Raw genomic sequence first — 14436 nt, forward strand, 5'->3', positions numbered from 1 at the left:
GTTTCACACCCTCAGTCTATTTTCCTGGCTGAAATGTGGCCTTGAGCTCTTGCTGGTCTGGATGGAAGATGGAAAGCGGGACATGCCGGTGTGTGTAGAAACTCGTCAAGTGTGCAAAGGTAAAATTAGCATGTGTTGCCCCACCCACTTTTGTTTCTGGCCCCGCCTACCACTTGCATGTGGCCCCAGGAAGGGAAAGAGGTCCTTGGACAGAATAGGTTCCCCATGCATGGTTTGAAGTGACAGAATAGCATGCAGAGGCGGGCAACGGTTGCACCCACTTCAGAGCCAAAGAAGGCCTTGGCAGTGCCTTCTGAGGGGGTCAGCTCAAGACTCAAAACAGAAATAACAATAGTGACAGCAACTAATTTCATTAATAACCAACCACAACAAATTGCATATATATCTTGTTCTTCCTCCAGTGATGCTAAGGTGGTATATGGTTTTATATTCACTACAATCCTGCAAGGTAGGTTGGACTGAGACAGTGTGACCAGCCCAAGGTCACACCATGAGTTTCACAGCGGGGAGGGGATCTGAAGTTGGGTCTTCCCTGGCACTAACTGATTCTGTGGACCTCTGTTGGAAAGATACCCACAACTAGGAATGGATGAATGGATCAGGCACTTTTGGTTCTCTCAATTTCTCATCTTTCCAGTCTTAAATTCTGCAGCAATTTGCATTTTTCTTTTTCTTTTAACTAACTCCTCATAAGAATCCATCAGCATTTTAGTGCATGTTTCTCCAAGTAAACACATTTGTATGCAGCTTTGACTCGTGTACACATTTTGGCACAATCTTTTCCCTAATACAGTGGTACCTCAGGTTAAGAACTTAATTTGTTCTGGAGGTCTGTTCTTAACCTGAAACTGTTCTTAACCTGAAGCGCCACTTTAGCTAATGGGGCCTCCTGCTGCCGCTGCACGATTTCTGTTCTCATCCTGAAGCAAAGTTCTTAACCCGAGGTACTATTTCTGGGTTAGCGGAGTCTGTAACCTGAAGTGTATGTAACCTGAAGTGTATGTAACCTGAAGCGTATGTAACCTGAGGTACCACTGTACACACTTTTGTATTAATATTGTCATGAATATATTTATTTTTATGCACCCTTTCTCCTAATACATGCCCTGGACTGTATGCTGTATAGCACCGAGCGGCGCTGTGAGCCAACAATGACTTCCACTATCCACAATGGAACTTTGTCCCCTTCCCGTCCCCCTTCAGGTCTCCTAAATTTGTTCTTGGGGTTCCCCCAACCACCCAGAACAAATCTGGGGACACTATGGGCCACATGGAACTCGTTCCCACAGTAGACAGTCATGGCCACCAACCCAGAGGGCTTTTCAAAGGATAGAAAAATCATGGAGGAGAGAGCTATCAATGGCTACCAGCCACACTGGGTATGCTCTGCCTCCACAGTTGGAGGCAGTAATGCTTCAGTTGCTGGAAACCACAGGAAGGGAGAGTGCTCATGTGCTGGTTTCCCACAGGTTTCAGCTACTGTGAGACCAGGATGCTGCCAATGGCCCTGATCCAGCAGGCTCTTCATATGTCCTTATGAAGCCTTTGCAGCAGTCAAGAGGCGTCGCCCTAAAATGTGCTACTTGGGTAATTCTTGCTCTGCATCTTCACTCATTTGGAGCCGGCTGCCTGAGCAGCCGTGGAGCTGGAGAAGAAGTGTGTGGGAACAGGGAGGTGCTGGGGCTGTCAGTGGTGGGCGGCAGCGGGCTGCACGGCTGAAAAAGCTTTGTTGGAGGAGGGGCAGGCGAGAGAAGGAGGCCCGAGAGGCTCCCACCCTAGATGCTGTCAGGCCTTATTTCTGTCATACGCCTCAAGCCCACAAGGCCTCATTGTGCGGGCTTGTTAAACATGATTTTCCCAGCCAAACATAAGAGACCTAGCTTCGATGCTTACATGCTCCCAAATTCCCATGCGTCCTTTCTCCTTGTTGTTCCCTCCGCCCTTCATCTCTAATAATGAATTCCCCCTGCCTTTATTTGTGGCTCCCCCTCTCCCTTTGCATTAGCCTGCAGCTTCTCTGAGCATGACTAGAGAGAGTTGGGGAAAGGCCAGGAGGTGGACAGCGGCACTGTTCCCTGCCCACTGGGCTCCTTTCAACACAGCCAGACAGTCCGTATATCCCAAAACACAAAAAGCTAGCAGCTCGTGGGCCGTTCCCCAAAGGGGTCTTCCTGCTTCCTTCCTGATGAGTCATTTCCTCAGCCCACCGATCCTTTCTCTACTGGGGCATTGGAAGATTTTTCATTTTTATTTTTCACACACCATGGTCCGGGTCCCCCCGAAAGCACCAGTCAGTCCCTCACTCTCATGGATAGAGTTGGGGTGGGTGAACCTGTCAATTTCAGTTCCTCTCAGTTTCTTCTTTCCCTCCCAGTCTTCAGGTCTCCACATTTTCACATCAAGATTGGATTTTTTTTTTAAGGCCTCACAAAAATTCACCAGCATTTTAATGATGATTTATCCTAATATACAGTACACATAGGGCTCACCCACACTTAACACTTGCTCTGTGTTTTCTAGGCACAGATCCAGGTCTGAGCAGGGGGGGGTGTTTTTTTTATTTTTTCCCCCTGGAGCCATGGGCATAGCCCCCACCTCAAGTAAAACAATAGAAATACTCAACTAACTGATCAATCATGTTGATTCTGCCCCCACTAACAAAAGTCCTGCCCCTCCCCCAAAAAAAATGTTGGCTACGCCCATGCCTAGAGCTTTCCTAAGGAAAAAGCATGTTTTTACCACTGAATCAGAGCAAATATGAATCCGTGGAAAATCAAATTGACGTTTTCTCTGATTCAGTGGTAAAATGCAGACATGGAAACACAGAGCAAAGGTAAGTGTGGATGAGCCCAAATATATGGCTTCCCATTAGCTATTTGTTTGTTCCATAGTTTTTAATGCAATTTCCCCCATCACTTTCCAAAGCACAAAAGTCTAGTCAGTGTGTGTGGGGGGAGGGTTGTTTGTTTGTTTAAAGTGGATTTGTTGCTCTCGGGTGACAACATTTTAATCCACATTAAATGTGCAAAACTTAGATCACGACTTCTGCCAAAGAATCCTGGGAACTCTCGTTTCCTCCACAGAGCTTCAATTCTCAAGACCCTTAACAAAAGAGTTACCAGGATTCTTTGGGGAAATCGACACATATACTGTTTTGGTTATGTGAGACTTCAGTTCACACAGCAAGGTGAGCTAGAGGGGGAAGAGCCATAGCTCAGTGATTGAGCGTGCTAAAGGTCTCAGGTTCAATACTCAGCATCTCCAGATAGGGCTGGGAATGTCCCCTGCCTGAAACCCTAGAGAGCTGCTGCCAGTCAGTGTGGACAATACTGAGCTAGATGGACCAATGGTCTGATTTGGTGTATGGCCGCTAACCATATTCCTATAGTTGTCGTCTTGCACCATAGAGACTACAGGCCAGAGTCTCTTTAGGTCTCACCTTGCCACACTCTCCTGCCACTGTCAATAGTTATACAGTCATATCTTGGATCCCAAATGCCTTAGCTCCCGAACAAATCGGCTCCCAAATGATTGAAACCCGGAAGTGAGTGTTCTGGTTTTCAAACAATTTTCGGAAGCCGAATGTCCGGCGCGGCTCCCGATCGGCTGCAGGACGCTCCTACAGCCAATCGGAAGCCGTGCTCTGGTTTCCGAACATGTTGAAAGTCGAATGGACTTCCGGAACAGATTCCGTTTGACTTCCAAGTTACGACTGTACCATGGAAAAGTGTTTGCAGTTTAAGCAAGAAAAGTCTCATTTCACATTAGAAACACACAGACAAATTGCCCTGGGTGCATAGGGGAGAGAATGGCAGAAAACAAAGAGGAAGGAAAAAGGCGGAAAGAGAAAACAGCTCATGAAACAACATAGATTTTGGCTCTCCTCCCCAATGCATTCCTCTCATTTAAATTATTGCATTTAATACTGTGCACATCCGGTGGGGTTTCTGCCCAGGAGAAAAATATCTTGTTTTGATTTAACGAGGGCTTTTTTGGCCAAATCAGATAGCCTTTTCTGCCAAAGCGAAACATTTATTCTTCTCTTTCCCCCATGTCAATTTTTTTTCTTTGTTGTTTTTGCTGCCCTCTGCCCTGTGTCAGATTCAAGCTCCCCTCCCACTTCCCCACATCTCTCTCATTCCAGAGCGGTGTTTGGGCTGCAGCCAATTTCAGTGCTATAGAAAGACTTATTTGAAAAAGAAAAGAAAAAGAAAGCAAAGGATGGCCAAACCAAACCGGAGGAAATGAGAACAAATGAAAGAGAGCTCAAGGTAGGCTGTAGACTCCAAATCAAAAAGCAAGGCAGCTCAAACCAAACACACAGAAACATCAACTGCTCTTCATATGAACGATTACACCACAACACGGTCATTTCCTGGAGTTCTGCCCAGTGATGATGCAGAGAATTATGTACAGCCCCATCAGTGGTAATCCAGAGAACTATTCCATTTTAGCCTGGTCATGCGGTTTACTTTACAAAGGACAGCCTTCTGCTTGAAACAATGGGGAACCTGCAGCCCATGGACCTCATTCGACCCCCTCCCCTGACTGTTTTGGGTAATTCATGCCTAACTGCCCTACACCTATCATTACATATGACATTTGCAGGCCTTGCTCATCAGCTGATCATCAGGGCTTGCAAAGTCCTGTGCTTTTGCCTATGTGAAATTGGTCCACAGTTGTGTGTGTGGATAAAGATCCAGCCTGCTAGCTGAATGCAGGCCCCAGGTGAGGCCAGGTGGAGCCCAGTTCAGGACACTGGTTTGTATCCAATGTTATTCCTATTCTGAGTAGACCTATTGAAATGAATGAACATGAGTAGCATGGATCTCTGAATTCCAGTAGGTATACTCTGAATAAATGTTAGTAGGCTACAACCCATTCTCACTCGCCTGCCAATTTCCCCCTGCCTCACATTAATGTTAACAGGAGTGTTTTTCCAGTAATATGAGTATTTCCACACTAACAGACGGTACAAGCAACATGGCTGTAGTGCAGCTTAGGTGTATTTCTATCAAGGACTTCTGCTGGGCTCCTGCTGTAACTCAAACATACTGGCTTAATTATTTGCTATACAGAACCTCATGAACCTTGGTACCTCGGCACAGAATTCAGTAAACCTGTATCAAAAAGAAAACATGCCCCTCAAGGGACACGTCCAAATTAATATTTCCTCAGCAGGATGAAAAACAGTGTGTCAGCTCCTGTCACAATGGGAGAGAACAGAGAGTGAGCAAGAGAAGCAACATGAGCGATGAATGATCCGTTTGCACAAACAAAGTTTGTTTTCTTGACATGGCACAACCAGCCTTTGACTTATCAGTGGCTGAATCAAAAAGTCATGTGTCTCTCTCTTCATTGTCACTTCCATTCTGTCTTAAATGTGACTGTGATGGTGTGAAGCACTTCCAAGCTGCTGTTGGACATGTGTGTTGTGTGTTGTGGACTTCCCACAGCAGTGGTTCTAGAGCAGTATACTTCAACCTTTGGTCCACATACAGTATGTTGTTGAACTACAATTGTCATCATCCTTGACCATTGGCTACGTTGACTGGGCATGATGAGAGTCACTGTCCACAAGAACTTAAGAAAAACCTTGCTGGATCAGGCCAATGGCCCATCTAGTCCAGCATCCTGTTCTCACAATGGACAAAAATATGGAAGCAGGACCTGAGTGCAACAGCCATCTCCCCACTTGTGGTCCTTGACAAACGGTATTCAGAGGGATACTGCTCCCAACAACAGAGGCAGAACATAGCCATCAAGGTTAGTTCAACAATTTCTGGGTTACCAAGATTGAAGAGCACTGCTTTAGGACATATGCACATAATGTACAACCCTGTTACCACTTTGGAGTCACTCCTCTGACTACATGAGATGCTGGAGCAGTGGGGTTCATGCCCAAGAACATGGCATATTATGCAATCTCTTTAAGATCAGTTACTCAAGGAGGACCAAGAGTGGAATGACCAAGAGTCTTGTGGAAGGAGGGATCCAGCTCAGGGAGGAGAGCTTGTAACAGGCATCATTTTGTCCTTTTGAACTTTCAGAATGAAACTTGAGGATGGCAGAATGTGAAATGGCAGGTGATGCAATCCTTGGCACCTTAGTGTTCACGTATGCACATCCCTATGCATGCACAGTAGACCCAAGATGCACCTGTGTCTCACCAAGAGATATAACTTGCAGGTGCCAAGGAATGGGCTGAAACCTGAAAGATGGGAACTTCTGAACTAGGCTGTAGAACACTTTCCCCTCCATGAAGACAGCGTTTTTCCTGGGGAAAAGTGGTCAAGTGATGGTAGGTGGGGCTAAAGTGGATAAGGCCAAAGCACATTATCACAAAAAGGGCCACAGCTCAGTAGAAGGGCATATCCTTTGCATGAAGATGGTCCCAGGTTCAGTCCATGGCATCTCCAGCTAGGACTGCGGCAGACATCTGTCTGAAAGCCTGGAGAGCTGCTACCTTAGTGTTGACATAAAGGTAAAGGTAAAGGGACCCCTGACCATTAGGTCCAGTCGTGACCGACTCTGGGGTTGCAGCGCTCATCTTGCTTTATTGGCCAAGGGAGCCAGCGTACAGCTTCCAGGTCATGTGGCCAGCATGACTAAGCAGCTTCTGGTGAACCAAAGCAGCACACGGAAGCGCCGTTTACCTTCCCACTGGAGCGGTACCTATTTATCTGCTTGTACTTTGATGTGCTTTCGAACTGCTAGGTTGGCAGGAGCAGGCACCAAGCAATGGGAGCTCACCCCGTCGCGGGGATTCGAACTACCGACCTTCTGATCGGCAAGTCCTAGGCTCTGTGGTTTAACCGACAGTGCCACCCCACCCGCATACCAGTGTTGACATAGATGGACCATAATAAGGCATGGTGCCTATGTGCCTATGTACCTATGTGTCCTTATGTGCCTATGTACATACATACCACATTCACACACACATCCATTCACTTTCTCATATGCACACCATTCTCTCTGTCACACACACACACACACACACACACAGATTCAGCTTGCTCTTCTTCCAGCTTAACCTATACCTGTGCCTAGTAGCCAACATTTTAAAAATTGCTCACTGGAGACAGAGAAACCAAATCAGCATGTGTGTGAAGCAAGGACAGAAGTTATAAACTCAGGACCGTCCCTGCTTTAAACAGGAGCTCTATTACCTATGGATGTATAATAATGGGAAATGTGCTATCATTCTGCCCTGCAGTGTGGCGTTCTTGGCTATGCCAAACCATTTCTAGCAGCTCCCACATGGCAGCCTTCACATAAGAACACGCCACAGGAGAGGTGGCCGTTGTGAGGGGCTGCAGGGATCCTTTCTCGAATCCCAGAAAGCTGTGAAGAAATCCTGTGGGGTGTTTCCCCAACGCAGTCACTCACAACCATGCATGTAATGAAAATGCCTGGCTAGCTCAATAGGCCAAGCTCTTTTCTGCACTCAAGAGCTCTCGGGCAAATCAGGAGAAGGGAAGGCAAAGAAGAAAAACTCTCTTCTGGTGCGTGATTTTTCCCAAAGCTCTGGGGGGAGGAAAAGAAAAAAGAAAAACCACAACGGTGAAGAATGTGCAGCTTTTCAGTGAATTCCCCACCGGGGCCCAAGGCCTCCTTCTCACACATGATTAGTGTGTTTACCCTTGTAACACGGCAAAGGCGCACAATGGGACCTCTGAGGAGACATTTCCCGCCATTTTCCCCTCTTCATTGTAGCCTTTCACTTTCCTCTTGCAACCCCCCACCACCATTTTTTTCTTCCTCCTTCCCCCACTGCTTCCCCCCTTTTCCAGGGAGATAAAAGCCTGAATTTGTGAATCACTCCATTACAAAGGAGGGAATGACAAAAGCGAAGAGAACTGGAGTCTTTAATGCCGCTCCACCAGTGAAAAGGGCTCGAGGCCTATGGGATGAAGAATAAGCCTTTGGCGGTGCTGATGATTCCTTCTCTTCCCCCTCTATTGTAGATGTACAAGGTCTGCAGAAGAGGCGGATGGAGGGGGGACGGACAGCAGTGCCATGAGGGGCTTATCTGAAATAAAACAGCAGCTGGGGGAATTCCTGAGGGCTGCCGCGTCGAGCTGGCAGGCAGAGCGAATGGCAAAAGATCGCTCTCAGGCGTCCCTGAGGGCCCCGGCCCTTGAACTCCGCGAACTTTGGTTGTGAAGTAATCCTTCCCAGCCAAGCGCTCAACAAGAAAATTAAGACTAGGCCTCCCGTACAATAAAGGACAGGACGGCAGGTGTTTCGAGGGCATAGGTTAATATACCCTCCGACATGGGCTGGAGGAAGAGTGGGGGTACAGCGGGGTATGTTTGTTTTTAAGGTGGTTGAGTAAACAAAGTAAGCCTTTACGCAATGCCTTTTAAATCAGGTCCCCGTCCCCCAAAATGCTTGAGATCATTGGCCCCCTTGAGATTATAAAGTTGTTGTTGATCCCGACCAAGAGTCTTAGGAACATAAATGAATTAAAATCAAGAAATACTGGCATGTAATCAATATTGAGCACTGTGACCAGGAATCATAAAATGTTAAAAAGGAATACTGTTGCATTGTGGAATCATCTTATTAAACACAGAGGTTCCCTGGTGGCAAGAGATGCGCACTCCGCACATGACCCTTGTTTCTGGGGCTCAGAGTTCCCAATTCAATTTTTTCACATTATAACTCATTAACATCTTTTCCCTCCCTAGGACTTTTTTCACCCCAAGGTCTTTATTTACTCCCTGCACAGTCCCAATGACCCCAGGGGGGTCAATACTGAAAACTTGGGGGGAACCCTGATTTAATTCAACCAAATATATAATCTAATTGTACAAAAGGTTCTTATTGTGGCAGTGAGCAATTTCAGGAATACAATATATTCTATTCGTAAAATTGTTCACTAACAAAATATAAATATTTGTTTTATATTATTATATTATATTAAATTAAATTACAGAATAGTATAGGTTTATTTTTTTAAAAAAAGACTGCAAATATAACAGAAGAAGGAATGAATAAAGTTATAAACATTGCCTGCTGACATTAACAATAGGAGTATTCCATCAATTTTAATTTAAACAAATGAACTAATATAGGCAGTCCATATATCCAAATAGGTATGCAAATCAGATTGACAATTATAAGCTATGTGTTCACTGGATAATAGAGGGTGGGTATCTTTCCTGTCATCTTGGACAATATAATAACAACAAAAGGTTTCTACTGCAGTAGTGAGGAAGCCTCAGGTTGCAGTCCTGTGCACACTTCATTGGGAGCACAAGTCCTGTTGCCTCAGTTGGACTTCAGAGATTTACAGAGCTGGAAGAGACCACAAGGATCATGTAGTCCAACCGATCTTTTTGCCCAACATGGGGCTCAAACCCATGACCCTGAGACCGAGAGTCTCATGCTCTACCAACTGAGCTATCTCACTCTCACTTATTTCCAATTTAATATTTTATTTTATGTTAAAGCATTTATAAACTGCTATGCCTAGGATTTGTGCAGCACTGTTGCATCAGTGAAGTTTCATGTGAGTAGGCCCCACCAAAGATTATTTTAAATATTAGCTGTTAAAATGCATCACCCTCTGAAATCCGGAAAACAGATTTCATGTCAGCGGTGAGCACATCTGTGGCATCAGCAAAGCTTTGATGGATAACTCCCACTACCCCAACTAGCAACCATGCTGGCTGCAGCTGGTGGGTGTTGTATAAAACATCTGGAGGGCACTAGGTTGGGAGAGGCTCTTGTAAAGGATAGGGTACAAATCCCAAAAATAAAATAAAAGAGTCAACACTATAGCAAAAGCTCCAGAAGGAAATCAGCATGAGTGTACTGGTGCATTGAAACCGGAGGAGTCAGACTTCAGAGTAAATGTGCAGAATTGGGCTGCAATACAGCTATTTTGCTGGAGCCAGCTTCTCTTGGCGCAGTCTGCCATCCCTCCATGTCCGCATTTCCTCCTGCCACCCCCCAACTCTGTGCATCTGTTTGGGCCCCCACAGCTTTTCCAGTGGCTGGCTGAGCCTCTGACAGCTGGGGAAGGCAGAACTTAGCAGTGCATAGCGACAAATTCTTTACATTCACTGCTGCTTTACAGCCTCTGAGAAAAAGTCCTGAGATTTGGGGTGGGGGGTGGGGAGGGAGGTTAGAGAGAATCAGCTTTTATTGAAGGCTTTCTATAAAAAAAAACCCACTCTCATTAGCACAGACCATCTCTGGGGGATGCCTGCTACTCCCAGGCGCACCTGCTTAGTTAAATAATAAGTGCTTCAGGCTTGGAGCCTAAACTACATTCTTCGTTTGCCACTGCACACATGTATCCACCCCCAGTGGGCTGCTTATACCTTTAAACAGCAGCGCAAGAGGCAGAAATAAAACAGGTGAAGTTTTCTGTCAACACTAAGTCCCCACTGATACATTTCTCCTGCTGTTTTCAGCTAGGTAGCCACTGTGAGAGGATGTAGGCACATTCCCAAGACACACATGCCCCTTTCTCACATCCAATGGGTATTCAGAGCATAGAAAGCAGGGAAAATTCTTTAATACACCCATCCTTGTTTTTTCTGCTAGTAGTCTAATGTTGATATTTTCTTCTGAGTGTTCTGTTTCTCTGGAACACCTCACTGGTACTGCTGTATATCTGCTTACCAGAAGTAAATACAGATACAAGAAATTTAACTTTATAAGCTCTGCCTGCAGCAAATATAAGAATAGAAGCAAATTTCCCATGTCCCCCCCACCCAAGGAAATAAAGAACCTCTTCCTGCCCCTGCTGCAAGCTTCCAAAGTTATTTGTTTCTTCCATTTCAGTGACTTGCATAGCGTCTCTTGTGAATTTTGGGTTGTTCTTCCTGTCTATTTCCTTACTGAGGATTTGAATCAAGCTCGCATTGCCACCTTCCATTCTGGCAGGGCTCCTGTGTCTTTCATAAACTTGCATGACAGGCCGAAAGGTGGGATGGGGAAGAAACTTCGTTCAACCTGCATTGAAAGGCAAACCTACTAAAACTGCGCTTCCCACAGCAATGCAGCAACTGAAATGCAACCATCGTTTGAAATTTGCATTTGTCTGAATTTTGCAATGCTGTACTCCCGCCAAGTAATGTGTACAAAAATGAATATACTTGGGTATGCATAAAAGTGCACGTATTTGTGAAAATAGCATATAAAAATGTGTTTATGTTAGAGGAAATTGCTTACAAAAATATTTAGATTAGTCAGTTAAAAATATGTTTATTAAGAGAAATTTGCACCAAAATGCTGATGAATTTTCATGAAGTTTTTTTAAAAATTGCAAACTGATGTGGAAGTGTGGAGAAATGAATCTAAGATGGGGGAAATGAGAAACAGAGAGAGACCAAAACTGATGCATTTGCCCATCCCTAACCAGGATAGGGTTTTCTTTTTCCTGATCAGTTGCCAGCCCTCTAGGATCATTCACACATTAGGATGATGCCATAGAGGATGGAGCTGGATCGTGGCTGCTGCCTTAGGCTTGCCCGCTAAACCCATTCAGCATATAGCTTCTGAAGGAACCTCCATGTGTGCAATACAGATTGCTTAGGCTGCGCATTTGGAAAACCTGGAAAAAGCAGGGCCTCCCATCATGTGTATACCATGCAGTCTGTGCACGCTTTCAGAAGTTGTAGTGAACACACATGTACGGTGGGAGCAAGGAGAGTCGGATGCAACCCCTCTGCCTGTAAAACGTCTTCCTGTCTTTCCATGCCTTCATCTTGCAGTTTTCCTCTCTTTCCCTTTGCCTCTTTATTTTTCCTCTGTATATTCCCCCAGCCTTTTCTCTCTCTCTCTCTCTGATTTTCTGCTTGCTATTAGGCTAATTGGCTGCACCTGCCAGCGAGAACCATAAAATTGGAGAAGCCGCCATGGCTGACTGATTTGGATATGCCCAACTTCCAGATTGTTTACATTAGTGTAACCCTTTGTCACGGGTTCCCAATGGTTCTCAGCCTTTTTTAAAAAAGTAAATCTATAAATCTATCTGAAAGTGTATGTATGTATGTATTTCTCTCTATCTGATGAAATGTTACAACTTTCTGGATTTTTAGTTTAGAGAAAAGGTGAGTAAGAGGGCTCATGATAGATAGGTTTACAAAATTACTGGTGGTGTGGGAAAAAGTAGACTGGGCAGAGGAAAGTTATTCCCCTCTCTCTGAAGAGAACAAGAACTGGGGCATCCCTTGAAGCTGAATGCTGAAAAAGAAAGTACTGTTTTGCAAGGCATCTGTGGAACTCACTCCCACAAGGCAGTGGCTTTAAAAGAAGGTTAAACAAATTCATGGAGGGTAGAGGTATCAGTAGCCACTAGCCACAATAGCTGTGTTTCCCCTCCACTGTCAGAGGCAGCAATGCTTCTGAATACACATTGTTTGGAACCAGAGGAGGGGAGAGCGCTGTTGCTCTCAGGTTCTGCTTGGGTTCTCGCAGGTGTTTGGATGGTCATTGGGACAATGGACCTTCTGCCTGATCCAGCAGGCTCTTCTTATGGATGGATGGATATTAAGAAATCTGCTGCATCAGATCAAAGGCCAATTGTTCAGCATTCTGTTCTTAATAGTGGCTAACCAGATAGATGCCCATCATGTCAACTCTTACTCACCTTTCCTCTAAACTGACAAGCCAACAAATTAAGCAGAAATGCACGGTGTTAAGAGTTATGTGGATTGCACCGTCAGGCTGCATTCTTATGCATCACAGATGGATAATCCTGAGCCTGGGGACCACACATGAGCCCCAGTCTTGTTTTATGCAGACTTCAGCACCCCCAGAAGCTGCCTCATTTGTCCAGCCCTCCAAAGTTCCTTGTTTCCTGTTCTTTTCTTCCTCTCCTGGCTTTTTAAACATGCCTCCCCACACCTTGCTTTAAGGTAGTCTCAGGGCAACTGTGAGGGGTCATGTGTTGTATGATGAAAATAAATTTATGTGGGGTTTTCTTTGGATTTTCAAACCTTTTTTCACGGTTGCATGTCTTGGGGGGGGGGGAGCAAGGTTTTACCCTCCAATAGTCCAAGAAGAAATTGGTGGTGGGGTTGTGGTGTATATAGCACATTAAAGTTAGAAAAGAACCGCGTTCTCTTTCTTTTTAGAACAGTAGTGGTGCTTGTAAACTGTACTTAAAAACCCAACTCTCTTTAATTCTCGTTTGAGAGCAACCCCACCAAACCCTGTGGGGCTCTGAGCAGACCTGCTTAGGAATGGGAATTCTGAGCTAGCCATATTGAAAAATGAAGCAGGGTACTCTATATTCCAGATTCAAGAACATTTTTATCTGTGGCTCCTCCCACAACCCACTCTGGCCCCACCCACTGCCAGAATGTGGCCCCGGTACATTACCCTGCAGGGAATGTGGCCCCGGATTGCAGCAGTGATCCCCCTCCTCTGTTATGCACACTTATTGAAAACAGTGGGACTTACTTCTAATTAAACAAACACAGGATAGCCCTGTAGATATTGTTGATCAAGGCCAAATTAGGAGCCAGCAGAAAAACTGGAATTGCAACCACAGTTCCCTATGGTCCAGCTAGCACAACCCCTGCCTCCTCTCTGCTTTATCAGGGCACCATTCCCTAGTGTGTTAACATTTCATCAAATCAGTAGAATGATAGTATTTATAAATAAGCAGCCTCATATACAACTCAAATACACAAATTGACTGGGATGAGAAAATCCATATGTTTCTTTATCAGGGTTGTTGTTGTTTTTTTAAAAAACACACACACCATTATGTTCCATACTACATCTCCTCCCCCTTGAGATCAGTGTTACAGATGCTTGCAATCCCAGTTGTGCAATTGTCTAGATTTCAGAGTGAGTTTTAATGTGTGAGTGTGTGTACAAGAGAGAGAGAGAGAGTCTGATTCCAAGAAGGAACCAAATATTTGGTTCCCATGCGTAAGCAATGGAAAAGAAAAGAAACACACATTCTGTTTTGGCAGCCTCTCTTTCTTGGCTCGTAGTTGTCTTTTACCGACACAAAAATGCGGGTGAGCATAGAAAGGAAAAGCAATGAGCTGGGGGGCGGTGCAGGAGAACTAAGGGACTTTCAAGCAAAAAAGAAAGAGAAAGCTTTCCCCTGCCCCCTACTTTCTAACTACACCACTTTTCCAGCTGAAAATTTTGTACCACACAGGGTCCACACATAACTACAAGCGCTATGCAAGCATGTGGTTTAAACCTGACGAGTAAATCTGTTTCTTGGGCATTCTCTCTTATTTGTTTGTGGGGAGGTTAAACAGTGTTGTGTCAAAGCAAGTGGGTATAGGAGCATACAGAGGCCCTGGAATGGCATCGTTTGGCAGCTGATCCAGGGATGGACTAGATGACCCTAGGGTTCCCTTCCAACTCTACAATTCTCTTATTCTAAGTGTTATCCCACACTCTCCAGTGCATTTTCCCATTGCT

At 45.2% G+C, this 14436-nt stretch overlaps 1 protein-coding gene and 1 long non-coding RNA gene across 2 annotated transcripts in view; one reads left to right on the top strand and one right to left on the bottom strand.

The window, feature by feature from the left end:
- The window catches only part of XPO6 (exportin 6), a 145072-nt gene that overhangs the window by 2865 nt on the left and 127771 nt on the right, over positions 1–14436 (bottom strand). The window lies entirely within an intron of this gene.
- Positions 7003–12015, top strand: LOC310830940. Its single transcript, XR_014557706.1, has 2 exons — positions 7003–8283; positions 10825–12015. It is a non-coding gene; the product is annotated as an uncharacterized lncRNA (long non-coding RNA).

This window comes from Podarcis gaigeae (genome assembly GCF_964106915.1).
Source record: "Podarcis gaigeae genome assembly, chromosome: 14".
Classification (NCBI taxonomy): Eukaryota; Metazoa; Chordata; class Lepidosauria; order Squamata; family Lacertidae; genus Podarcis; species Podarcis gaigeae.